The sequence below is a fragment of the Talpa occidentalis genome, unplaced genomic scaffold (genome assembly GCF_014898055.3).
Source record: "Talpa occidentalis isolate TD23 unplaced genomic scaffold, MPIMG_talOcc4v2.1 talOcc4.8, whole genome shotgun sequence".
NCBI lineage: Eukaryota > Metazoa > Chordata > Mammalia > Eulipotyphla > Talpidae > Talpa > Talpa occidentalis.
Genome location: NW_023605194.1, coordinates 54,276,899 through 54,304,062, shown reverse-complemented (window position 1 = coordinate 54,304,062; position 27,164 = coordinate 54,276,899). Strand labels below are relative to the sequence as shown.

The following is a 27,164-nucleotide window of genomic DNA, read 5'->3' as shown; positions in this document are numbered from 1 at the left end:
TGCTTTGAACTGAGAATCACTGGTCACTAAGGGAATCCCAGAGAGAAGTATTTTTGTTGGGCTGCATGAGAAAACTGATGCTGCACCTCAAAGCAGCTAGTTCCTGCTAAAGGCGGCCATGTGGGAATGTGGGTGCAGGACTGCCAGATAGTTTAGATTTTTTGAAAGCAACTGGAATGTATATTTATAATAGGTTTAGTGAATATAATTCATACACTCTACTGTCCTTCCACTTAGAGTATCTTCACATAGTATATTTACACAGTTGTGGAACCGTTCACACAATCTAATTTTATGGATTTTTTTTATTTTCTTCTTGTGGGGAAGGACATCCAAAATCTATTCTTCAAGAGATAGACAAAATTAGCAGGTAAAACCACAGGGGTTTTTCTATAGATCATACATTCACAAGGAATTATTAGCTTAACAGTGAAAAGGGGGGCATGTTCTCTGAAACAATATCCCTTAACAATCTAGAGAAACTTTTCCCAAGGACTGCCACATATTTCAGTTAACACAACTAAAAAGACAACTGCTTAGCCTGAAGCAGGGAGAGGTAGGTATGCTTCCATGGTAACTCTATGTGTAATATAGATAGAAGAGGTCTGTCTGTTTTATACGTGCCCCAAACCTGCACTTGTCTTTTTTTAATGTTAGTTCAGATGTATTAAAAATCACATGCAAGCCCAAAAAAAGTACATTTATTGCTCATGTTGATGCTATAGGCTGCTAACTGATAACCTCTAGGACAAAAGACTCACCACAATACCTTTGACTTTTTCAGAAATTATAACCAATAGAAGTGAACTGGGAAACAAGAAATAAACAGTGCTGGCTAGTAGTCTAGTTGGAAACTTATTAATGTATAATTTGGGATAATTTTATATGCACATCACAAGGAAACACTTGGGAACACCTACTTTATGAGTTATCTGTGAAGAATTTTAAAGTGCTAAACAGAACAAAAAGTTACCTTTCGTGGATGGGAATCAAGTTTGAGTCATCTTGACATACCTGTACCTAACATGGCATCTTACACAGAGAAGTCACTTGTTAGATGATAAAATAATCATACTCAATAAGCTGTGTGTAAAAGTGGGATTGCTCTCTTCTCACTTATGACCACACATGATCTCTCAACAATAATATAAGAGAACATATTCCAAGACTAGATGAGAAGTTACAGAAGAAAACCCTTAAACTCCATGATTATCATCCCTATGAATCTTTCCAAAAAAATTTATTTGGGGCTTAATATAAAATATATGAATGCATTCCTCATTTTCATCAATTATCCACTAAATAGTACCCCAATACTCTATATGTTTCCAGGTTACTTTGTCAACCAATATAAACATAGGATGCAAGACGTAATAAAGTCCCTGCAACCACCAAGTCACACATCTGGGGATAGAAATTTAATAATTGCTCTTTCCAAACAGGTCGGCAAATTGGACTTTTATGGTCAGGGATGATCTAGGACTATTTTTTATGTCCCTAGCTTAGCAGAGGCCTAAGACAGTAGCCAGGTGAGAGGTCAGACCCAGCTGAAGTGGACTTGCAGAGTAACCATCACACCATTAAGTAACGGGACCCTTGACTTTGCCTCAAGTAGACATACACCTCCAAGCCACACACAGACACAACCAGCCCAGCTTCCTGAAGGGATTTAACCAAATCATTGCACCTTTCCAGATTAGTGGGGGTGGAAAAAAAAATCTCAATTTATATCAACGTTTGATGGCATTTTCAAGGCAAACTTAAAACTAAAACAACCTAGTAGAGGGGCCTCCCTGATGACACAGGGGTTAAAATTAGTACTATCAGCAGTCACTGCAGCATGAGTTCAATCCCCAGCCAGGGAACTGACCCACATGGTGAGGCAGACCTCTACTGTCTTGTCCACAGCTCCCCTCAGCAGGGTATTTCAGAAGACCAGCCTGTTCTGCTCCCCACTCTGTGTATGGTGAATCCTCTCAACCCCCACCTCCACATCTGTGGCCTAAACCCCAGTTCTTGTATGCACATATTTAAAAAAAATCAAAAAATACCTGGTAGATATGGAGGATTAGGAGTGTTGGCAAACCAACAAAGATTTTTTGGGGGCAATTTTGTTGTGTTTTTTTAAATTAATTTCTTTATTTGTATATATTTTACATCAGGTGTAGTCCCCATAGAATTTCCATCATCAATTCACCCGTGCACCATCACCTTAGTCCCTTGTGCTCTTCTGGCCCTCATTTTGATCCCTCTCTTTCCCCATCCCCTGCAGAATGTCTCTGATTTATAGTTCTCCAATTATTTTTGTTTTGTTTTGTTGTGTTTTTTTTTAATTGTTATTTTTTTGCCTGATGCTTTATTAGGTTCCCCTATATTCCTCCTATAAGTGAAACCATCCAATATTTTTCTTTTTCCTTCTGATTTATTTCACTGAGCATAATCCCATCTAGCTCCATCCATTTTGTTGAGAATGGCATTACATTATCCTTTTTTTTTTTTTTTTTTTTGCTGAATAGTATTCCATTGTGCATATGTACCACATATTTTTGACCCAGTCATCTATATTTGGGCACTTGGGTTGTTTCCAAGTCTTATCTATTATAAATAGTGCTGCAATAAACAGAGAGTTGCAGGTATCCTTTAGAATTAATGTTTTTGTGTCCTTTGGGTAGATTCCTAGGAGTGGAATTGCTGAGTCACACTTGGACTCAGATCACTGTCATAAAAGTAACAGGTAACCAATTTCCATAAAAGAAAATATTAATATTCAGATGCTTTCTTTTTTAAAGAAAGCAAGTATTACAATGTTCAATCTCATTGGCAAGTATGTATTTGAGTCACAAAATAACTCTTGTTCATATCCAGGCATTTACAAGGAGGGAGTTTTTTAAAATATAAAGTTATTGGGCCTCCCCGGTGGCACAGCTGTTGAGCGCTGGGTTGCGAAGCTGCCCGCGGCGTCTGAAGCGCCAGTTCGATCCCGGCTGCTCCCCGGCCACCAGAGGAGGGTCCCACATGGCGCGCAGACCTCTCCTGCCGCCTGCTGCTCCCCTCAGCAGTGTACTTCAGTCCTTCTGCCTGCTGTGCTCCCCGCTCTGGCTCTGGTGAATTCTCCCACCCTCCTGCACTTCTGACTATACCCAGAGCATGTATAAATAAATAAATACATATATATATAAAGTTATAGATATATAAAGTTACATCCTAAAATACTTGAATTACTCACTTTTTATGAGGGCCTCTTTATATTCTATAAATATAAATATGTTATTAATATATGAGCACAAATACAGTCTATAAAGTATATAATTTTATATAAATATAAAACGTACACATTTATAAATATATAAATGTTCTATAAATATACTTGTATAGTCATATATATTCCCTTATTCTAGCTCAGTACTTCTTTCCCAGACATCTCCCCATGCATGTTCCATTGCCATGGACATTTAGAATTAGAACAAAATTCCCCACTTATTCTTGTTGTTGAACTTTTCCTTTGAAAGTTTTATGTGCCTAATGTAGAGAACTCAAATAGAGTTTCTCAATCAATAAATCATCAGCAAGCAGCATGTATGAGAACCTAATCCAACATCTTTCTCCAAACTAGTTTTTATTATCTTGCTCGCTCTCTCTCTGACTTCAAAGTCTTACCAAAAGAAGCGAAAGACAATTGACTTCTAATCATCAACATGCATTCTTCATGCCCCATCATCAAAGATATTAAGAACTTTGAGAAATCAAAGGATTTTAAAACTCAAAAGGAAATTCCTAACCTGAAATATATAGGGACCCTTCTCTTCCTATGATCTGGTATTTTGTGAGAGGTATCCTTTTTTCTGCCCATTGGATCATGATTACCCCCTTGAAACCTGAGAGACAGAGAGTTATTAGAAGTTTAATTTCATTTCATCCCCTAAGCCCTTTTCTTCTCCATGACACACACACTGACAGTTTAAAGAAAATAAGTTTTGTGTAAAATTCTTTCTAGGGCAAAATTATCCACAGTTCTTAACTGAAAAGTGAATTTTATGACAATGTCTGATCATAAAACTTTGCCCGGGTTTAAACTAGCAGCAAGAAATACTTTTAGTGAGAAATAAATCAAGGCAGCTCAACTGCTCCAGTCGTACAATCTTTTGATATTCATTTATATTCAGGGTAATTTCACTTGTCTATTACATAGATATTTTGATTTTTCAGACACATAGGAGAGAAAAAGGGAAACTTGATTCTGGCTTCTATCCGATATCCTCTACCTGACTTTATTTTTTTTAAGATTTATTTATTTATGCATACAAGAACTGGGGTGTAGGCCAGAGGTGCAGGGGGTGAAAGGATTTACCAGAGACAGAGTGGGGAGCAGAACAGGCAGATCTACTGAAATATACTGCGGAGGGGAGCAGCAGGCGAGGCAGGAGAGGTTTGCTGCGCCATGTGGGTTAGCTCCCTGGCTGGGGATCGAACTCCTGCTGCAATGGCTGCCGATAGCTTCATAGTGCTGAGACTTCATCCCTTGCTCCACTACGAAGGCCTCTGCTACCTGACTTTAGTCCTCAAAATGTCATCATCTGTCAAGGAGGTCTTCCAGAACAGCTGTTGTACTTTTTGAATAGATGTGATGAATTGGTATTATATTTCTAGCATATTGAACTATTTCATTTATTATTCCTTCATTTTTTTTCAAAAGGTTCTAACCACAAACACGTTAATGTTCAAATTCACACAGCTGAAATTTTGGTGGTCAGAGAGAAAAGGGAAAGTGGCCTTATCTTTGCACAGGCCTTATCTTTGTCAGAAATACAGAATCTCAGGCCCCATTGAATGCTGGCCTTCTGAATCAGAATCTGCTTTGTAATAATTCCACAGAACCCCCCTAGTTGGTTCAAATGCACATTAAATTATGAAAAGCACAGCTCTGAATCACTTAACTAATATATGTTCTGTGTCATAGATTATAGTTATTCTAATATTTAAAATGAATAAGAAATATACACTAAGTTATTTTCACAATTATGATGTTGGGTTCCACAAAATCAAGTTTTTGTAGCTAAAAAATATTAGATAATAGAATTCTAGATATCCATTTATTCATACCAAAGCAAAACCAAACAAAGTGTGACCTAAGTTCAAAGAGGAATAGTGATTTACCGACAGCCACACAGCAGTAGTGGTAGAGCAAGGACAGGAAACCTGGCCTCCTGACTCACAGTCTGGACGATATACATCTACCACCACACTGCTCCCCACCAAGCAGACCAACACAGGCATTTTATAACAGGAACAAAAAAGAGCTAGTATTGATCACTTGCTTCATACCAAATTTTTACTCACTCTACATGTATTTTCTCATTTAATTTTGAAAATCAGAGTATGATAAAAGGTAAAAATCTTATTTCCATTTTACAGATGAAAGTACTGAGGGCTAGAGAGACTGAGTAAGATCACACACGCATCTAGAAATGGTAAGTTAACTGTTTTTAGAAAGACATTCTATGCCTCTCACAGCCAGGTTGTTCATGTCTCACTTTTTCTGATGCAAATATTCATTCTCTACTAATTTTTAATCCACATTATCCAACATATATGCAAATAAGATTTATCATAATTTACTCTAAAGAAGTATACTCTTTCACCAGCAAGTAACCACATCTGATTCTATCATGGTTATTTTGAAAGTTGAACAACACAGGATTTAAATTCAAGCAGATGACCTCTGGATAGAACTATTTTTTTAGAATTCCATTACTTCACATTTCTGGGCAAAGGAATCGCTGCAGCATCAGTGATATTTGTGACTCTAGCAAACAGCCAGGACCTGTTTCATGAAGCACTGATTCTCATTTTCTTTACTTGTCATATAAATGAAAACGGCCAACATATAGTAATGCCAGATTCATTTTCTTGGGAATATCACTCCACATTCATTTTAAGACTCAAATAAAACAGGCCACAAGAGGGTCATGCAAAAGAGGATATAAGAGTTCCCATGTTAAGAAGAGGGGACAAGGATGATGTGCTACTAAATCAGATGACTCACATGGATTCACTCCCCTGAATATTAAGAAACTTAGTCTAGTGGTCTGGACAAGAAAAAGATGTCTGATGCTAGCCCTGGTACTGACTTGCATTCTGTATAAAGACTGCTCACCAGGTATTCCCTGGCACTTTCATGAATTATTCTATCATCTACAAACTTCTCATATACCAAGTCATGAGCATATTTGTTGCCTCTGAAATTTACAGAGAATGTATTACATGTATTATAAAAAATAATAATACAAAGAATGTTGTAGAATTCATCATAAACATTTATGAATACCCATTATACAAAAATGCCGAGACCAGGTTAATGAGTTATGAAGAAAAGTGCCTGAAAAACTTAAAGGGCCTCGGAGAATTTAGGAGAAAACACCCAGAGCTCTTAGCATGAGATTAGAGCTTAGCCTAGCCCCCAACTCCCTTCAATGTAATCAGTGAATACCCTTAGCCCTCAGGAGGCTCTCAGCTAATTGTTGAATAGCCTTAGAGCTTATGAAGGTCTTGCCCTACAAATTCTATTCACAGGGCATGAGATGATCTGTAGCAAACAACTTTCCCTTCTCATGGGAAGCAGGTAGTGATTTTAAACAGTCTTTAAAAAATCAAAAATTTGGGCCTCCCCTGGTGGCGCAGCGGTTGAGGGCTGCAGCCTCTGCAGCGCCAGTTCGATCCCCAGCCACTGGTGAGGATCCCACAAAAAAAAAAAATTAAAAATTCATGTGTCTGTTCACCACACATCTGCAAAAACTGAGAGAAACACACACTGTCTATAAGCCTCCTGCTTAAAACCAACCTTTTTTTTTTTTTAAGAATTTGTATGTGCTATACTTTTATACTCCTGCAAAAGAATAGAGCAAAATATATATTGCTATTTTCCACATGGGAATTGTGTATGATGTCATTATGGGCATATAATTTCTACCCTAAGTGAAGCAATAGAAGAGTTCAGGACACTACACACACACACACACACACACACACACACACACACTTCATCCCACATCTACCCCCAGAATAACTGCTGATCAGTGTTACCAAGTCTAGCAGGAAGTTTACTTCACACTATTACTCACAGACCTAGACTGATAGAGGAGTCACCATCTTTTAGCTGCATCTTCCAGAAAATACAATCCACAATCCGACCACCACATAGAGATAACAACACTGCAGGGTCTCAGACCAGGAATAAAATAATGCAACCTGGAAGTGATTCACATCCTTTCTTCTCCTAGTTCATTGATCAGAACTACTCACAATGACCACTTAGCAGCAAAGGAGCTGAAAAATGCAAACCTCCATGTTTTCAGAAGAGAAATGGAAATTGGTGATCTCTGATAATGTCTGCTTCATGTTTCCCTGGGGCCTTTCTTTTCCCAAGTTAAGTACCCATAACTCCTTCAACTGATTTTATATGGCATGGTTTTCACAGCCCTCATCTTTCTCATTGCCTTCCTGTATGTCACCTCTACATTAAATGTTCTCAACCTGCACCTGCAAAGCCTGAGAAGTTGTATGTGATTTTTCTGTGACTGTATTAATATCATGAGGAGAAAGGACATGGTTTTGAAAGGAGTAAGTCCGAGAAAGGGAATCCCAAAGGGATCAACCTGAAAGGAACCACTGCTTAAATTCTTCATTATTATCTTTCAACAGTCATGCTTAGGAATGAAACAGCTTAGCAGTGGCCTGACCATTGGTGATTACTACTACACCGTTATATCTTATGAACAAAAATACAGCACTTCTATGAAAACAGCTTAGGACTGCATTTAATTTTTTGACAGAATACTAGACTACATTGAGTTTAAGGGCAAACAAAACATCCAAGTATGTACCATTTGAACTGCCGTCAAGCCCTCGACGTATGAAAATTCTTTGAGACTGTTTTATTTATTTTTCTTAGCTCTATTCTCACTTTCACTTACTGCTCTGGGCTTCAATTCATGTTTGGATAATTGGTTTTGAATCTTAGTTATATCACTAAACATATTTGTTCTTCCCTCCCATATTTGTGTATTCTGATACCATCTGTTCTTCAGATTCACCCAAGACAATGACACAAAATTTTGGGTAGTTTAGTGCAAAGGACTGAGCCATGATATAAGGAAGACACATTTGCTATATTTAACACACTGCGTCATCTCCCTGTTCTGTTTCTCTGTTCCCAGCCTTGTCAATGATTATAAACGTGTTGACTTCCCTATCACAGCACCCTTCTCCTAAATAAGTAACAGATTTTGGTCCCTTTCTACAGTCTCAATGATAACCTTCTGAAGAGCTGATATTTTATCCTGTGTTTTGCAAATTTTCTTCACCTAAAATGTGGGGTGTTTTTTAGGGTTTATTTTATTTTTATACAAGAGCCAGGGTACAGGACAGATGTGTGGGAGGGTGAGAGGATTCACCCGAGACAGAGCCCAGAATAGAACAATCAGACCGACCAAAATACACTGCTGAGGGGAGCAGCGGGCGAGGCAGGAGAGGTCTGCTGCTCCATGTGGGTATCTCCGCTGCTGGTGGGGATTGAACCGGCACTGCAGAGGCTGCAGACAGCTTCCCAGCACTGTGCTCAACCGCCTGTGCCACCAGGGAGCCCTAAAATGTGTTTTTAACGGTATTGTTATAATCACAATTTTTACACCAAATCTGAATTCAAGCAAATTACTTAATGACACTGGAACACAGCTTATTCATCAATAAAAAGATGGTTGGAACAGAAATATTTTAGCCCCTGATAACTTTTAAAAAGGGAGAATCTCAAATTTTGCCAAACATTTCAAGTGAAGAGTGAAAACCTCCCCGTTAGAATAGTACTGACCCTATTATGACAAAGAAGTTGGAGCATAAAGAAATGATGGGGCTTTCCAAATTTTTGTACACAGTCCATTGTAGAATGGAGAAGATTATCCCACTCCATCTATACTCCCTCTAGAAAAATAGTATTTTATCCTCTTGCCAGACATTAAAATGGTCCATGTACCACCTAATAGTAATAACTGTTTAACCTTGGCTAATGCCACCTATCAATTCACATTACTTTGGCCTGTTAGCTTCAAAAAACCTCGCAAGGTTAACTGTGCAATGATTCAATGACATTATCTCAGTATCAAAATATTATGAGATTACAGTACAGAAAATAATACAGATGTCAAACACTTGTCTAGCTATTCAGAAAAAAAATAGAAAATTTACAGCTATATTGCTCTGCCTACTCTTGTATGAAATATTTATCCCAGACAACCACTGTTCTCAGATTAATACCATTCAATCTTATTTCAAGGAGTTGACAGTGGTTCCCCTCCTCCCTCACTATGGTCCTCCCTCATAATCATACAATATTCCAGAAGGGTGTCCTATATTAACTCACCAGAAGCCATTTTACAAGCTTCAAGGAGCTCCCTCCCTTTCAAGATTGAAAGAGAGGACATCAGTTTTACTTTACCATGTAAAAAACCATACCACATACTCTGAACTTCAAATGAATAGGTAAATAATCATGTGGAACAAGTCAATCATTCAAAGGGCCTCTGTGACTTAATCTTCCAGCAAGCAAGTCTTTCAGGAACCAACTACCTCCTTTTAAGAGAACAAACAAACATTCCTGGCCAACTTGCACAAAAATTAAATCCCTTAATTTTTTCTTACCAATAAGGCAACAGTGCCTGACTATTGTAGGTCCTCAATAAATATTTGTAGATATGTTAGCCAAAGACCAGTTACTTATTCAGTATCTACTATGTTACCAGGACCAGAAGAAATAATTTTAAAGTATTAAATATGAGTTGAAGTTTTGAGGAATTTATAGTACATATGTTTGGAAAAATCAATGACATTAAATATAATTGGAAATCAATATTAGAAAAAAATGTACACTTTTAAAGCCTTGTATTATAAACTTTAAAGTCTCTGGAAAAGTTTTTTAAAAGCCATAAATTAGGGCAACCATTAAAGGTTTTGTGGAAGAAGTAGATACTGAACTTCTGCTTGCGCTGGTTTATAACACTAATGTTAACAAATGACAAAAATATTAACAGCTTACCCAACATGTCTTCCTCATTCATATATGATACTTCAGAGTTTGCTTCAGTTCTGCTCCATGACTTCTTTAATCAAGGCTAAAGGCCTTATTTTAATCTTCTGGCAGAGGAAAGGAATAGCAATAATGAGACTACACAATGAACCTTTTGTTGGGTCATGACACATTTTACTACCACCTGTATTCTATTAGCCAAAGCAAGTAACATGGTCAAGCCTGCCTCCAATGGGGTAGAAAGTACTTTCCTACTGGAAAAAGCACAGCAAATCACTTAGTAACCAGTAAAGACATATAATCCTCCCAGAGGGAGGGCAATAAATAATAATATGATACATTATTGTTTTTTTTTTTTTTTTAAGTTTTTTTTTTTTTTTTTATAGAGGCATGTTATTTATTTATTTGTTTGTTTGTTTTTTGTTTATACATGCACTGGGTACAGTCAGAAGCACGGGAGGGTGAGAGAATTCACCAGAGCCAGAGCGGGGAGCAGAGCAGGCAGAAGGACCGAAGTACACTGCTGAGGGGAGCAGCGGGCGGCAGGAGAGGTCTGCGCGCCATATGGGACCCTCCTCCGGTGGCCGGGGAGCAGCCGGGGATCGAACCAGTGCCGCAGAGGCTGCGGGCAGCATCGCAACCCAGCGCTCAACCGCTGCGCCACCGGGGAGGCCCAATATGATACATTATTGTTATACAACAATATGAAAATACAGTCTACCAAGAGCTGTACTGTAAAGTATGTATGGAGTGTGGCTTGGCATAAGGGAGAATGAAAAATCATTGTGGGGGTTGTGAGGTACTGAAAAATGATAATTTATGTTCTCATTTCTGTATCCTTTTTTTAAAATAAGGATGAGTATTTTTTAATATATTTTATAGCTATTTTTCCTACTCATATTCTTTAAAATAATAACCTTTTAGTATAAGAAGATAATTCACACAAGCTGTTAATTTTAATATAATGTATTCAGAGTCAAATTTAGGACTTGATTAGGGGGTCAAGGCAGTACATTCAATGAAGCAAAATAACCCTAAAAATAAGAATTGTTATTTGCATAGTATGTATGAGAATTTATTCTGTTTCTTTATTCAAAATACTCTTAAATAAAACCCCACACACACTCAACTTACTAGATAGGCAATGAAATCCTCTAGGAGAAAAGGTCACATATTTTAAAATGATGAATCCTCACCGTAAACACAGTATATCTCATTCCCTGAGACCAGGATAGATTCCCCTGTCTTTGGGATTACTGGAATGCCATTCTCCTGTGATGAAAAATAAAAAAATGTATAAACTGCTCTTCAGTGCCCAATTCAATTCTCCACCATCTTTTTCTCTCCACTTCAATGTTTCCAAATCTCTATCTCAGCTGGGAAGATGGCATCAGAGGAAATTCGCCTCTTTGCTCAGAGAAGAATGAACTGAGAAGTCCAGATAGGCTCTCAACTTGGAGGATCCTGCAATATGGGATGATTGCCAGAGACCAACACCTACTCCGCATGACAGAAAAGACATGAAGGAATTTCAACTCATGGGAACAAAGGGTGAGTGGAGGGAGTGGTGGCCAGCAGGGCAGAAACTGTGGTTCATACCAGATTCCTGGGGGTACAAAGCTGGGTGTTGAGAATTTAGTCACACAACACATGCATTCTTGGGGAGCCAGACATAAGGGACACCCAGTGGGGAAACAAAGTTTAGAAGATGCAGCTCAACCCACCCACTTCCCCCTGAGAACAGGTGGATACTTATTGTAGAACGTTTAGCATATAGTAAGGGTTCAATGTGTTTAATATTATTATTAGCATCTATAGGCCCTGAAAAATCTTGCAGCAAATAAACCTGTTTAATTTTGCTGAATTTCAGATTTTCTCTCATTAAATTTTTCACATTATGCATCTTGCCTTTGGGCATTCTTCTTTAACCTAACACCTGAATAATGAGTAGCATTGGGAAACAAAGAAACCATGCTCAAGGTCAAAAGGAGAAGCTGTTCTGCCATTTGTTTTTTCTTAAAGTTTTCCTTCAAGTGGCAACCCAAAGAAAAGCTCTTGCCTCTTGTGTACTGAATTTCAGCGGAAACACTTGACATATTCTGTCCACATGCAATTATTTGTCCACTACCACATTATAGAAGGAAAATAAAAACAGACAGGTATTCTTATCTTTCTTGTTCTTGTTCTATCAAAAGATAACCATTTCTGTGCAGATTTTTGAATAGCAAATAACCCTTGTGGGAAGATTTTAAGAATAGGCAGACAACTCTTTCCTTTACCAAGCTCTCAGTGCTAAATAAGCACAGGTTTCTATTCTCCAAGGACTAGATAACTTCCTTTATTTAGAGTCTGGGGAGCATGAAACCCAACATTTACTTTCCCCATATTAATGACAACTGTATGAAATTGCTTGCGCAGGATATGATTGCCCTGCCCTTTTGTTCATGCAATGTCAGTTCCATAAAGAGTAAGCAAGCTTTGACCTTAACAAAAAGGAATGCATTTCAGGAGCCCCTCAGAAGAAGCTTCAAGGCTGCTTCCAGTGCTTTCTGTGTGGCTGAGCTCACACTCATATCCAGGAAGCCTCCACTGCTCACTGGTATGGGGTGATCAGATATTTGGCACACTAACACATCTCTGTTATTCAAGAAGACAACTGAGAATTAAATTTCCTTTTATCAGAAAACACATAAAATTGGGCTTCCCTGATGGCACGAGGGTTTAAGTCTCAACACTATGAACCCATCTGCAGCCACTCCAGCCTGAGTTTGAACTCCAGCCAGGGAGCTACCCACAAGGCACAGCAGATCTTTCCTATCTCACCCACTGCTTCCCTCAGCAGAGTATTTCAGTCAATCTGCCTGTTCTCTTCCCCACTCTCTCTCTCTGGTGAATCTTTTCAACACCACACCTCTGGCCTATACCCCAGTTTTTGAATGCATAAGTAAATGAATCTTAAAAAAAAAAAAAAGAAAACCCATAAAATATAAATTTAAGAAGGAATTTTAATTTACCCAATTATAAAAATCAATTCTGAAATGTTCATCTTTAATCTGATATTTAATAGTAAATGAGAATACAAAGAGTACTGTTACAAATAAACCCAGGAATTATCTGCTTAACAACTATCAATATTCCTCAGAAGTAAAGGTGACAGACTTAATGCTGATGGCTGTCTAGTTAAAAATAAAGGATTGGGATGGGGAATTATAATAGATTCGACAAAAAATTAAGTGAAATAAAGTAAAAAAAAAAAAAATTAAAGGACCAGTCTACTGTATTGCTTGTCTGTTGTTGCTATGAAGTGATCAAAAACTTGACAACTTGAAATACCCACTTATCCAAGTTCTACAAGTTTGAAGTCCAGCCAAGCATCTGTCTCTGAGCTAAACTCAAAGTGTCAGCAGGCTTGTCTTTCTTACTGGAGTCCCTAAGGAAGAACCCACTTCTAAATTCATCCAGGATATTTGCTGAAATGAGTTCCTTTTGGTTGTACAACTCAGTTTCCATTTTCTCATTGACTATCATTTCGGACTGCCCCCTCTAGTCCTTCCACCTGGCTCCTACATCTCAAAATAGGCAACTAAGCAGGACCTCCCCAGTGGCGCAGCGGTTGAGCGCTGGGTTGCGAAGCTGCCCGCAGCCTCTGCAGCGCTGGTTCGATCCCTAGCTGCTCCCTGGCCACAGGAGGAGGGTCCCACATGGCGCGCAGACTTCCCCTGCCGCCCGCTGCTCCCCTCAGCAGTGTGCTTCGGTCCTTCTGCCTGCTCTGCTCCCCGCTCTGGCTCTGGTGAATTCTCTCACCCTCCTGCACTCCTGACTGTACCCAGTGCTTGCATGTATAAATAAATAAATAAATAGATAAATAGATAAATAGATAAATAAATCTTTTTAAAAAATAGGCAACTAAGCATTAAATTGCAGTCTTTCAGATTTCCTGTTCCTTCACCTCTCTCTTACTCAGTCAGAGAAAGTTTTCTACTTTTAAGGACCAGTGTAAGTTGGGTGAACACAGCTAGTCAAGGATAATCTCCTTATTTTAACATCTGTAGCCTTCATTATATTTCCAAAGCCCCTTTTGTGAAAGGCTCCTGCTATTAGGACAAGGACATTTTGAAGAGGCAGCGAGAGGTCGAATAATTTGTTCTACCACAACTCATATCAATTTAAAGGTACACTGTCTAGCACTTCAAAAGGAAAACACACACACACACACACACACAAACAAACACACATTTTACCCTAGGGAGGAAGCACATAGCTTTGCTGATTTATAAATCGCATTTCTTCATTTATTTAGACTCAGTCTCAGTGGAACAGGCCACTCTTTCAGTGTTGAACTGTCTCTTAATTAACAGCTCTCTTATCATCCATGCTGCCTCTACTAAGGGCAGATTTAGGGAACAGTATTCAGTGTACTCTGAAGGTATATTACCATTTCTGTCTTGATAAGCTTCTCTGGGAATCCTCCAATTTTTTGAGGCTGAACTCTACCAAACATAAATTATTCTTCAAAGTCTATAACATTCACATACTCATCACAAACCTGTCAGCACTATTAGATGGAAGGTCTATGACAGCAAGTTTTGTATCCGTCCTGTTTACCATGAATCATCAGTGCCAAAGTAAAATGCCTGGTCCAGATAGGTACCCAGTGAATTCTTGTTGAGAAAAATATGAGCACTATAATAATGAGGAATGAATGAAGAAATGAACACAAAAGTTTGACAGAAATGTAGACTAAATAAAAGTAAACTACAAATAAATTTTCATAGATTGTAATATTCCAGAAGAGTATTGAAAATCTTCAGTCAGATCTACCACCTACTGAAAGTCAAGAATATATAAGACAAATAATATTACTTATTATTTTGTTTTTGTTTTTGTTTTAATTGTATTTTTTTCATTGCGGTATCATTTGGGTTATAACACTGTATATTATTTGGAGGTATAGTCTCACACCCATCAGATGTTTATCACACCACACTCACCACCAAAATACCCATAATACTCCACCATAGCCCATTAGGCCCCCCTTTCCTTTGCTCCCCACCTCTTCACGCTTCCCTTCCAATAACCTCAATTCTTCAGCCAAAGGAATATATAAACTACATTTGGATGAAACTTGCGTTGCAGAGGTTTTAAATGTTCATTTTGACCTTATAGGCATCAGGATGTAACTAAACAGTAACCAAGTAAATGTCAGAGTCCGAGGTAAACCTAAATGTTAAAGCTTTACTAAAAAATGATAATAACTGAATAGTAAGCAAATAGTGCATTTTTGTGTGTATATTGAAGAACCAGATTCAATTCCACTAAAAAAATGTGTTAAGGGCTCCCCTAAGACCACCCCCAAGTTCAGTGATCATTAAGAAGACTCACAGGAACCTCCCTGGTGGCGCAAGGGGTTAAGAACCGCACTATGAAGCAATCCACAGCCTCTACAGCATGCAGCACGAGTTCGATCCCCGGCCGGCCAGGGAGCAAGCCACATGGCGCAGCAGACCTCTCCTGACTCACCCACTGCTCCCCTCAGCAGTGTACTTTGGTCAATCTGCCTGTTTTGTTCCCCACTCTGTCTCTGGTGAATCCTCTCACCCTCCGCATCTCTGGCCTGTAGCCCAGCTCTTGTATGCATAAATTAATAAATCTTAAAAAAAAAAAAAAAGACGACTCACAGGACTTAGCAAAGAATAGTACACGGTCAAGTTTTATTACAGTGAGAAGGTAGGAAGCAAAGTTTAAAGGAAACCAGGACTAATGGAGTCTAAAGGACTCACAGTAGGAAGCAAAGTTTAAAGGAAACCAGGACTAATGGAGTCTAAAGGACTCACACAGGACATACCTTAATTCCCCAGCAATTATTTGGGACAAAATATGTGGAATGTTGTCTGCCAGGGAAACTCATTAGAGACTAAGTGGTCAAGGGTGGTTTTTTTGTTTTTTGGGTTTTGTTTTTTTGGTTTGGTTTTGTTTTGGGGAAGGGGGCTGTTTCATGTTTTGTTTTGTAGGTAAAACACATAAGCACTCGCTGGCTAGCAAATGCCAAAATTCCAGACCCTTATAGGAAAGCAGAACTTCATCATAAATCACAGTGTTTGCAGTTTAGTCACAAGGAACTATTCTTATCAGTAAGGGTGACAGGAAACCTCTCAAAATCCAAGTTCTCAAATGTCAGCCGAGGGACAAGCTTACAAGCATGCCTTTCAATGACTAACCAGACCTGCAACATTAACTCCCTCCTGCACAACTTTGAATTTTCCATACATAAATAAAATCAGCTTTTTCATTAATTTTTAGATGCATTATTTCCCATTAATTCTCATTAACAGTGGAATTTTCCATGCACTTTTGTTCTACCTAATCAGGGAGAGTGCTGTGGGCATGGTGTACCCAGTAGAGGAGATAGGTTAAAATAAAATATCTGTACTTACTAAATACTAGGCATGAAAATAAACAACTTACATGTTTTGTTTTGCTCAGTCTTTAAACAACTCTATATCTTAGGTTCTTTTATAATGCTCACTTTACAAGTCTTAATAGTTAAGTGACTTGCCTAAAATAACACAAGCTAAGTTGAAAGTCCAGTGTAGATTTGTTTGACTGTTAAATCCAGACATTAAACACTGTCTATTATGGGCTCCTGATATGAATGATCAGAATTAGAAAAGATTCTCTAAGTCCTTCTATACTATTTCAGTAAATATGGGATAAATAAATGAACTTTTAAAAAATTGTTCTCCTAAAGACAAATGCTAAATGGTATCAATGGTATGTAGAAACTAAAAAAAAAAAAAACTTGAACTCATAGAAACAGGGTAGATAGGGGAGAAAAAAAATGGGGACAGATTAGTCCCTATTTCAATCATCTATAGTATGAATAAGTTCCAAGAATTAATGTATAACATGGTGACTATAATTGATAATGCTGTATTTATAGTGGAAATTTACTGAGAGTAGAAGTTAAGTGTTTTCCTTCCCAAAAAAGGTACATATGTGAGGTGGTGGATGTGTTAACTAACTCAATTGTAGGATTCCTTTCACAATATATGCATATATCAAATCATCACATCTACACTATAAACATATCATAATATTTTGCCAATTATACTTCAACAAATCTGAAAAAAAAATCTCTTACAGTCTTATTCACATCATTAATTTACTCATATCTTTCATAATGCATAGTTATATTGAGTGCAAAAATGAGAACAAGGCTCAAAATTCCAGTCCACTGATTTCTCCAATTTCATTTCAAGTGGGAGGGAAAAAATAAGTCTGGGAATTATTTGCATCAATTTTGCTGCATTCATGCCAGTAGATCTTTTAGTCTAACTCTCCAGAAGCAGTCTCAGTCACTGTTATTCTAAGGAAAAGAGTTGAGATGGGAGTATTACCATCTGGTGTTACTGTCTGGCTTTTTAAACAGCACTGAGATCCTTTTGTACAGAACAGTCTCCAGTGCCCTCACTATGACATGAATGTTAGATATCTCCATTTAAAAAGTCATCCCTGTCCCTTTCTCTATGGCAAAAGCAAAAATTCCAGATACTCATTTCAAAACCTGTGATCAATTTGGCTTAAAGCTTCTCACAAATATGCCCAAATGCATTGTGTTTACTGCTGTGAAACAAGAACATTGCTTATAGAACTGTTGTCGCTAATGAAATTGACCATTTTTTCCCTGATGATTAACAGCCTCAGGCACCAGAAACAGTAAAAGTAAGGTAGTTCCTGAAACTCAGCTGGCAAATAACTGTTTCAATGGAGCATGCTGGGGGAGAAAATAGAGGCTCGCCTTGATTCAGAGATGACCTATAACTATGAGCCACTATGCCCAGTGGGAAGAATCCAAAGGCAAATATGGTGGTCTCAATCAATTCTACCCTACCTGAGTAAAGTTAGAAATTGTAAGTGGTGTGCACACCTAACAATAAAGAAAGAGAGTTGAAGGATGAATCCATGGAAGAATATTTCCTTCAACAGTCTTTTTTTTTTAAAGATTTACTTTACTTATTTATGCATACAAGAGCTGGGGTGCAGGCCAGAGTTGCGGGGGTAAGAGGATTTACCAGAGACAGAGTGGGGAACAGAACAAGCAGACTGACCGAAGTACACTGCTGAGGGGCGCAGCGGGAGAGTCAAAAGAGATCTGCTTCGCCATGTGGGTTGCTCCCTGGCTGGCGGGGGATCAAACTTGTGAGAGGCTGCGGATTGCTTCACAGTGCGGTGCTTAACCCCTTGCGCCACCAGGGAGGCCCTCAACAGTCTTTTTAAAGTGGGCTTGAGTAAGCAATCAAAAATGACTGATGATATTTTCTTAAGATGATTCATTATAAGCATAATTAAAATTGAGATGATCACACAAAGAATATCTAAAAATCATGTTCATTTCTTATTAAACATAAGCAACTGCATAGATCACTGCCAACCATCAGAGGATTTTGGTGAAATCCCAGACGGCTAGAATGCAAACACCAAGGGAAAGAACCATATTAAAAGGCCCTGTCTCCTAAATCTTCCCCACTGCAAGCCATCTTACATGGGGGTATCATCCCCCTCACTTTATAAAGATCACTTTGTAGCTCTTCTACGTACTCAGAATAGCAGAGCGGTTAAGAAGGGCTCGAGAACCAAATGCCTGAGTTGAATCCTACCTCTGTCTCTTGTCTTGAGCAATTTACTCATCTTCTCTGTGGATGATAACTAAGTCAGGGTTGTTATAAAAACTGAATGAGTTTCCAATATGCAGAGTATTTAGAAAAATGCCTGGTTCACAGTAACTGTTATTGTGAATGGAGTTTTTTGTTGTTGCTGCTGCTGCTAAATGTTGTTATTTCAAAAATTATACAAATCCCAAGTCATTCATGGATTTCAAAGTTCTAACCCTCCCTTCCATTTAACTTGATCTTCCAGTAAGCCCTAACTTAGTAATTTTCAAATCAGAAGTACAGGAAGAGGGTACACATGAGATTCACAGAGTACTTTTGTCAAATACTCATTTTGTGTTCTTCCATAGTGTATATGAATCAAAATTTCAAGAAAGGAAAAAAATCTCAGAAGGCAATCACTGGGCAGAGAAGTCTTGAAAAATCTCCTCTGATTAACTTTTGGTTAAGAATAACTATGAGGGCCTCCCCGGTGGTGCAGCGGTTGAGCGCTGGGTTACGAAGCTGCCCACAGCCTCTGCAGCGCCGGTTCCATCCCCAGCTGCTCCCCGGCCACCGGTGGAGGGTCCCACATGGCCCGCAGACCTCTCCTGCCACCCGCTGCTCCCCTCAGCAGTGTACTTAGGTCCTTCTGCCTGCTCTGCTCCCTGCTCTGGCTCTGGTGAATTCTCCCACGCTCCTGTGCTTCTGACTGTACCCAGTGCTTGTATAAATAAATAAATAAATAAAAATAAATCTTAAAATAAAAAGAATAAATATGACTTGTATTCAACTGGCAGTCCTAAGATTTAGAACAAATAATCCTTTCATAAAGAATAGTTTATCCTCTCATCTTAAGAAACCAGGCACAAGCCTCATTTGAAATGCTACTAAGCATTGCCAATTCCGTGAAATCATCCAAAATGTAAATCATTTCTACCAACTACTCTGTTTACTCTAATTCCCAGAGATTCTGTTCTATTAAAGCTCATGAAGTATACACTATTAATTTTATACGCTATAAACTTTTTTCTTGCAGCAAAGTTTGCAAACCAAAATGTCTGCAGGAACTAAGCGAATCCTGTGAGTGAAATGTACCACATACGTGTGACATAATAAATAGCACATGACCCTCAGTTTCAGAGATACAGTAGGGATTGGCAGGAACTGTGATACAGTGGACCACATGAAACATTTATAAGGTGCTACACAGCTCTAACAATAGGGAAACAGTCCCAATATTTCCAGAAGTTCCAGAAGTGCCAATTTTTCAAGAGAAACTACAAGTATGGAATATTATATGATTGCTTACATTTTTACAAGTATTAACAACTAAGTCAAATTTTAAAACCAGTATGGGCAAACAATGTGGATCCAACAGCATTTATCTGTTACCAGAAATCAGCCTGAGGGCAAGTAATTATCATGTTTTGATTGTTCTTGCTCTTCCTAACAGCATGTGAGATGCTTAACAGTTTATTCAGGCACCTTCTTCACAAAACTCACACTGTACATTATTGCTTCCTATATCTTTCCTGCCATTACTAAACTGTAAGCTCCATGAAGGATAAAACAATTTCTGCCTTGGAGTCCCTGGTGGCGCAGCGGTTGAGCACTGAGTTACGAAGCTGCCCGCGGCCTCTTCAGCACCGGTTTGATCCCCGGCTGCTCCCCGGCCACCAGAGGAGGGTCCCACATGGCGCGCAGACCTCTCCTGCCGCCCGCTGCTCCCCTCAGCAGTGTACTTCGGTCCTTCTGCCTGCTCTGCTCCCCGCTCTGGCTCTGGTGAGTTCTCTCACCCTCCCGGGCTTCTGACTGTACCCAGTGCTTGTATGTATAAACAAACAAACAAACAAACAAATAAATAAATCTTTAAAAAAAAAAAAAAACAACTTCTGCCTTGTCTGCCAGGCACAGAACAGGTGTTTGGTAAATATTTGCTGACTGTCTCTGATTAAAGTCAGGGACCTCATTTTTATCTTCCTTTGTTAACTCAGAAGTACTAACATAATGAGCACTATATAAGTATAGCTGACTAATTGTTCCATCTGGCTAGTGCCCAGTTTGAATATACATGAGACAGCAATCAACAATGTCCATTATTGGAGATTATAAAACAAACTTGCAACTGTAAAAGCAAACTAGAAACTAAGGGAATTAGAACAAATCTTTGGACAATAAGGTCAAACAAAGTTAATCAACTTTGGGGATGAGTTTCCTTGTTATACAGAAAATTTGAAGCAATGTATTTCAGCAAACAGACTTGCCACTTTCTATATGACAATCCGTTCTTCATCAGGAAATTATATGTGCTTAATAAACTGTAATCAAGAGTACGGAATACCAGGGGGCTTTGGTTGAACCATTCCTAACAAACAATATGTGTAAATTAAAGGGAATAGAATGGAATAATGAGTTTTCAGTATCTTTACATTTTACACAGTATCATTAGAACTTTTTTGCAATGTTTCGCTTTACAGCATCCTATTAAATAAGAAAGGAAGCCTGCTTCTTGTTGCATCAAATGAGGAATAGAAAGCTGCAACTCAATGTCAGTCATCTTGGGTGTGAAACAGTTATTAGTACCAGGGAAGCAGTTACCAGGTTGTGCAAACAAGGCTAAGAAAGAGGGTAAAAAGAGAAAGTATAGGGATATGTTTGACCTTTTGAATGAGTTCAAGGAACAAAACCTCACAATTGGAGAAGTGACAAAGCAGTTGAGTTTATGTCTGATTACTAGAGAGACCACATATTGGAAAACTAGTATTAGTTTTAGAGTGTTAATTTACAGAAAGAACTAATTTAATTTGGGGCCTGACAAGAAAAGGAAGGTCTCTTTTTGTCAAAGTTCTTTAAACTTCTGGTTTTTTCTTTGTCCATTGAGTTGCAAGATGTTGAGGATGATGTGACAACTAACATTTACTTAGAATTTATTAAGTCATTTGTCTCACAACATCCCTTTGTTATCGATCCTACTTCACTCAAGTTCCTAACCATTCCATTCTACTATAGTTTCTCTATGTGAATAAAAGCACAGAACTCTGCTAAGAATTTGCTTGAAGAACAGGATCAATATCCAAGTTGCTCCAACAAATACAACAGTGAATATCACACTGTCAACATGTGATTCAACTTCTTTTATAGAGAAATGGGGTTTTTCTCATTGGAGACACTTCACTTGTGTTTTATATTGGCTTCAGACACTTGGTAACAAGGAGAGCACATTTACCTTTAAAGGAAGCACATCGGCTCCCCTCCCCCGCCCACAGAGGCGGCACTCTCCGACCGGCAGAGAGGAGGAAACAACAAACCAAAACGGCCCACAAGAACGAACGACGCAGCAAGCGGGACCGTGAGTGGAAAGGAACTATTGCAGCCACCACACCCCGTGAACGGGAGCTGAGGCGAACCCTGCAGGATTCGCCGCGGCGGCGAGTGAACGGCTCCGGGCGCCATTAGAGAAGAACAAAGACCCCGGGAGACGCGCACACAGCCCGGGCTGCCGGTAAGCTGGCGCGGGAAAGCGGCTCGCTCGGCGCGCTTGAAAAGCAAGTGCAGACCTGGATCGCGGCTGCCCAGGTCCCCGCGCCTGCGACCTAGGCTTGCGGGGAGACGACCTAGGCTTGCGGGGAGACGCGCGGAGGTCCTCACTGAGGTGAAGGTCCCTCCCTGAGTGAGCAGGAACCAGGCGCCCAGGCACGGGAGCAGTGCAAAAGGCGCCATTCCCGCGCCACTGAACTGGGCTACAGCCCGCGTCCTGGAACTGAGGGCTTTGAACTGAGACCCGGGGCACGAAAATTCGGGGCATGGTTTCTCCACGACGGTGGGGCACAAGGCAGACACAGCACCCCAAAGCTGTTGAGGTGTACCCTACCATTCCCGCTCTGTTCTCTGTCCCACGGGGTGGGGGGAGGCGAAAAACAGCCCCCCAAGGACAATAGGAGAGATCTCTGGCGCCACCTAGCGACCAGGAAAAAAAAAAAGTCACTAACACCCTATAAAACAGGACATTTCTTAAGACTGCTTGAAAAGGGCAGAAGGTTTCTGGAGGTCCCAGTGGCCAGCTGGGAAGTTATTCCACGCCAGGCCCCTTCCGACCAGCAGTCTGAGCCCACAGAGGGAGCAGGCACCCACGTCCGGGGCAGACCGGGTGCGCAGAAGAGTGTGCCTGAAACCGGAGGCGCAGGGACTGCATCCCGCTTCGCCATTTGAGAACAGGGACATTTCTTCAGTAAAAACTGCCTAAAACCAGCAGAAAGCTCCCCCAGAAGACAGAGATGGCTCCTGGAAGAGCCAGAGGGGAGCGGAGAAGTTCACCCAAGATGTCAGTCAGTCCGAGCAACACAGTGTCCCAACGCATACGACAAATTAGAAAACAGACAGTAGGGAGTAGAAGAACCACACGCAACCTAAAAACTCCTCAGGAAAGAAGCACACCACAAAAAGAAAACCACTCCCCAGATTGCAACGACAGCAACTTGGAAGAACTTCTGAGTCTTCCAGAAAGAGAATTTAAAATTGCCATGATTAAAAAAGTGATAGATCAGAAGAAGGAAATTGAGTCCCTAAAGAGGGAAGTAAGAGAAATGCAGGAGATCAAAGAATTAATGGAGGAACTAAAGAACTCTGGGAAAAGCAATGAAAGCAGAATAGATGAAATGGAAGAACGAATAAGTAATCTTGAAGACACAGAAATAAAAAGAACCAAAACAGAAAAGGAAAGAGAAGTACGAAGGAAAAAGAATGAAGAAACACTTCGGGAACTATCTGACTCCATGAGGAAAGGAAATATAAGAGTTATAGGAATTCCAGAAGGAGAGGAGAGAGATGTAGGAACAGAGAAAATATTCATGGATATAATTGAAGAGAACTTCCCAAATGAGAAGAAGGAGCTGAAAATTGATATACAAGAAGCAAGAAGAACACCAAACTTCCACGACGAAAGGAAAAACACAGCAAGACACATAAGAGTAAAGCTCCCAAGAATCCAGGACAAGGAAAAAATAATGAAGCTGACAAGAGGGAAGAAACAGATAACATTCAAAGGAAAACCAATCAGGCTGACATCAGACTTCTCTGAAGAAACATTACGGGCAAGGAGAGAGTGGAGGGACATAGTCAACAGACTCCAAGAAAACAGATGCCAACCAAGAATACTCTATCCCGCAAAGCTCTCTTTCCTCCATGAAGAAAGAATATGGACCTTCCCAGACAAAGAGAAACTCCGGAATTTCATTGCGACTAAACCCCCACTCCAAAAAATACTACAAGGAATCCTAAAGCCAGAACCTCAGAGGGACGAATAACAACTAAAGAAGACCAAAAAAAAAAAGTTATTAAAAGAATAAATAAATAAAATCAAAGGAAAGACAAACATAATGGCAAATACAGATGCTAACATATCAATATTAACTCTAAATGTAAATGGACTAAACTCTTCAATAAAAAGACACAGAGTTGCAGCCTGGATTAAGAAACAAAACTCAACCTTTTGCTGTCTCCAGGAAACACATTTAGCTACAAAAGATAAAAATAGGCTCAAAGTCAAAGGATGGAAAACAATCCTACAAGCAAATGGGCCAAAAAGAAAGCAAACAGCTATACTTATATCAGATAAAACAGACTTCAAACTCAAAAAAATAAAAAGAGACCCCAATGGTCACTACATTATGATTAAGGGGACAATACTTCAAGAAGAAATAACACTCATTAACATATACTCACCAAACGAAAGAGCACCAAAATATATCAGACAACTGTTGTCCTCTCTGAAAACAGACATCAGAGAAAACACATATGTAGTGGGAGACTTCAACACACCACTATCAACAATGGATAGATCAACAAGACAAAAAATAAGTAAAGAAACTAAAGCTCTAAATAAGGACCTAGAGCATTTGGGCTTAACAGACATCTATAGAACACTAAACCCAAAAAAAACGGAGTACACATTTTTCTCAAGCGCACACGGATCATTCTCCAGGATCGATCACATACTGGGGCACAAGACAAACATCAACAGATACACCAAGATTGAAATCATACCAACCATCTTTTCTGACCACGAAGGCATCAAACTAGAAATAAATCATAAAAAGAAGGCAAGGAACTATCCTACCTCATGGAGATTAAAAGCCACATTACTGGAAGACCACTGGACTAACGAGGAGATCAAAGAAGAAATTAAAAAATTCTTTGAATTGAATGACAAGGAGGACACCAATATCCTAAATGTATGGGATGCAGCAAAAGCAGTAATAAGAGGAAAATATATAGCAATAGAAGCTCACATCAAGAAACAAGAAAGAACTCAAAGAAACAACCTAATCTCGAAGCTCAAAGATCTAGAAAAAGAACAACAAAATAACCCCAGAACCAGTAGAAGAAAAGAAATAATAAAAACCAAAGCAGAAATAAATGAAATTGAAACTAAAAAAACAATCCAAAAGATCAATGAAACCAAGAGCTGGTTCTTTGAAAAAATAAATAAAATAGACAAACCCCTAGCCAGGCTCACAAAGGAAAAAAGGGAGAAAGCACAAATACACAGAATCAAAATGAAAGAGGAGAAATCACAACGGACACAGCAGAAATCAAAAGAATAATCAGTAACTACTATGAACAGTTATATGGAAACAAGTTCAACAATCTAGAGGAGATGGACAAATTCCTACAACTCTACAATCACCCAAAGCTAGATAAAGAAGAAATAGAACACCTAAACAGACCAATTACAAGCAGCGAAATTGAAATGGTAATTAAAAACCTCCCCAAAAACAAAAGCCCAGGACCTGATGGATTTACAAATGAATTCTACCAAACATTCAGAGATGAATTAGTGCCTATCCTTCACAAACTCTTCCAAAAAATTGAGAAGGAAGGGACAATACCAAACACGTTCTATGAAGCCAATATTACACTAATACCAAAACCGAATAAGGACAACACAAAAAAGGAAAACTATAGGCCAATCTCCCTAATGAACACTGATGCAAAAATCCTCAATAAAATTTTAGCTATCAGAATCCAACAATGTATCCATAAGATAATTCACCACGACCAAGTTGGATTCATTCCAGGGGCACAAGGATGGTTTAACATCCGAAAATCAATCAACGTTATCCAACACATCAACAAAAAGAAATATAAAAACCATATGATAATATCAATAGATGCTGAGAAAGCTTTCGACAAAGTGCAACACCCATTCATGATAAAAGCCCTTGAAATTCTGGGGATACAAGGAACATACCTCAACATCATAAAGGCCATCTATGACAAGCCAACAGCCAGTATCATTCTCAATGGTGAAAAGCTGAAAGCAATTCCATTAAGATCTGGAACAAGACAAGGATGTCCACTCTCACCACTGCTTTTCAATATAATACTGGAAGTCCTAGCCAGAGCAATAAGACAAGAGAAAGACATCCAAGGAATCCAAATAGGAAAAGAAGAAGTCAAACTATCACTATTTGCAGATGATATGATAATATACATAGAGAACCCCAAAATCTCCACAGAAAAACTAATTCAACTCATCAATCAGTTCAGTAAAGTGGCAGGATACAAAATCAACACGCAAAAGTCAGTAGCCTTCCTATACACAAACAATAAATCTGAAGAAGAAGAAATCAAAAAAACCACTCCTTTTATTATCGAAACAAAAAAAAATCAAATATTTGGGAATAAATCTAACAAAAGAGGTAAAGGACCTATACAAAGAAAACTATAAAACACTGTTAAAAGAAATAGAAGAAGACACAAAGAAATGGAAAGACATCCCCTGCTCATGGATTGGAAGAATAAACATTATTAAAATGGCCATCCTACCAAAAGCAATATACAGATTCAATGCTATTCCAATCAAAATCTCAATGGCATTCTTCAAAGAAATAGAACAATTATTGATGAAATTCATATGGAATCACCAAAAACCCCGAATAGCCAAAGCTCTACTGAAAAAAAAAGAAGGAAATGGAGGCATCACACTCCCAGACTTCAAACTATACTACAAAGCCATAATCATCAAAACTGCATGGTATTGGAACAAGAACAGACATACAGACCAATGGAATCGAATAGAAAATCCAGAAATAAACCCACAGATTTATGGTCAACTAATCTTTGACAAAGGAGCAAAGACTATGCATTGGAGCAAAGAAAGTTTGTTCAATAAATGGTGCTGGGAAAACTGGGTCGCTACATGCAAAAGAATGAAGCTTGACCACTACCTCACACCATACACAAAAATCAACTCAAAATGGATTAAAGAACTAGACATAAGACCTGAAACCATAAAATACATAGAAGGAAATAAGGCGAAACACTACGGGATTTGCACATCAAAGACATCTTTACAGACACATCACCCAAAGCAGTGATAGTGAAGAGAAAGATAAACAGCTGGGACTACATCAAATTAAAGAGCTTCTGCACAGCAA

At 39.0% G+C, this 27,164-nt stretch overlaps 1 long non-coding RNA gene across 1 annotated transcript in view; it reads right to left on the bottom strand.

The window, feature by feature from the left end:
* The window catches only part of LOC119233951 (uncharacterized), a 94,394-nt gene that overhangs the window by 29,877 nt on the left and 37,353 nt on the right, over nt 1-27,164 (bottom strand). The window contains exons 2-3 of the long non-coding RNA XR_005122505.2: nt 11,210-11,347; nt 10,085-10,182 (exon numbers count right to left, since the gene is read on the bottom strand). This is a non-coding gene — a long non-coding RNA (uncharacterized LOC119233951). The remainder of the gene's footprint in view (nt 1-10,084; nt 10,183-11,209; nt 11,348-27,164) is intronic.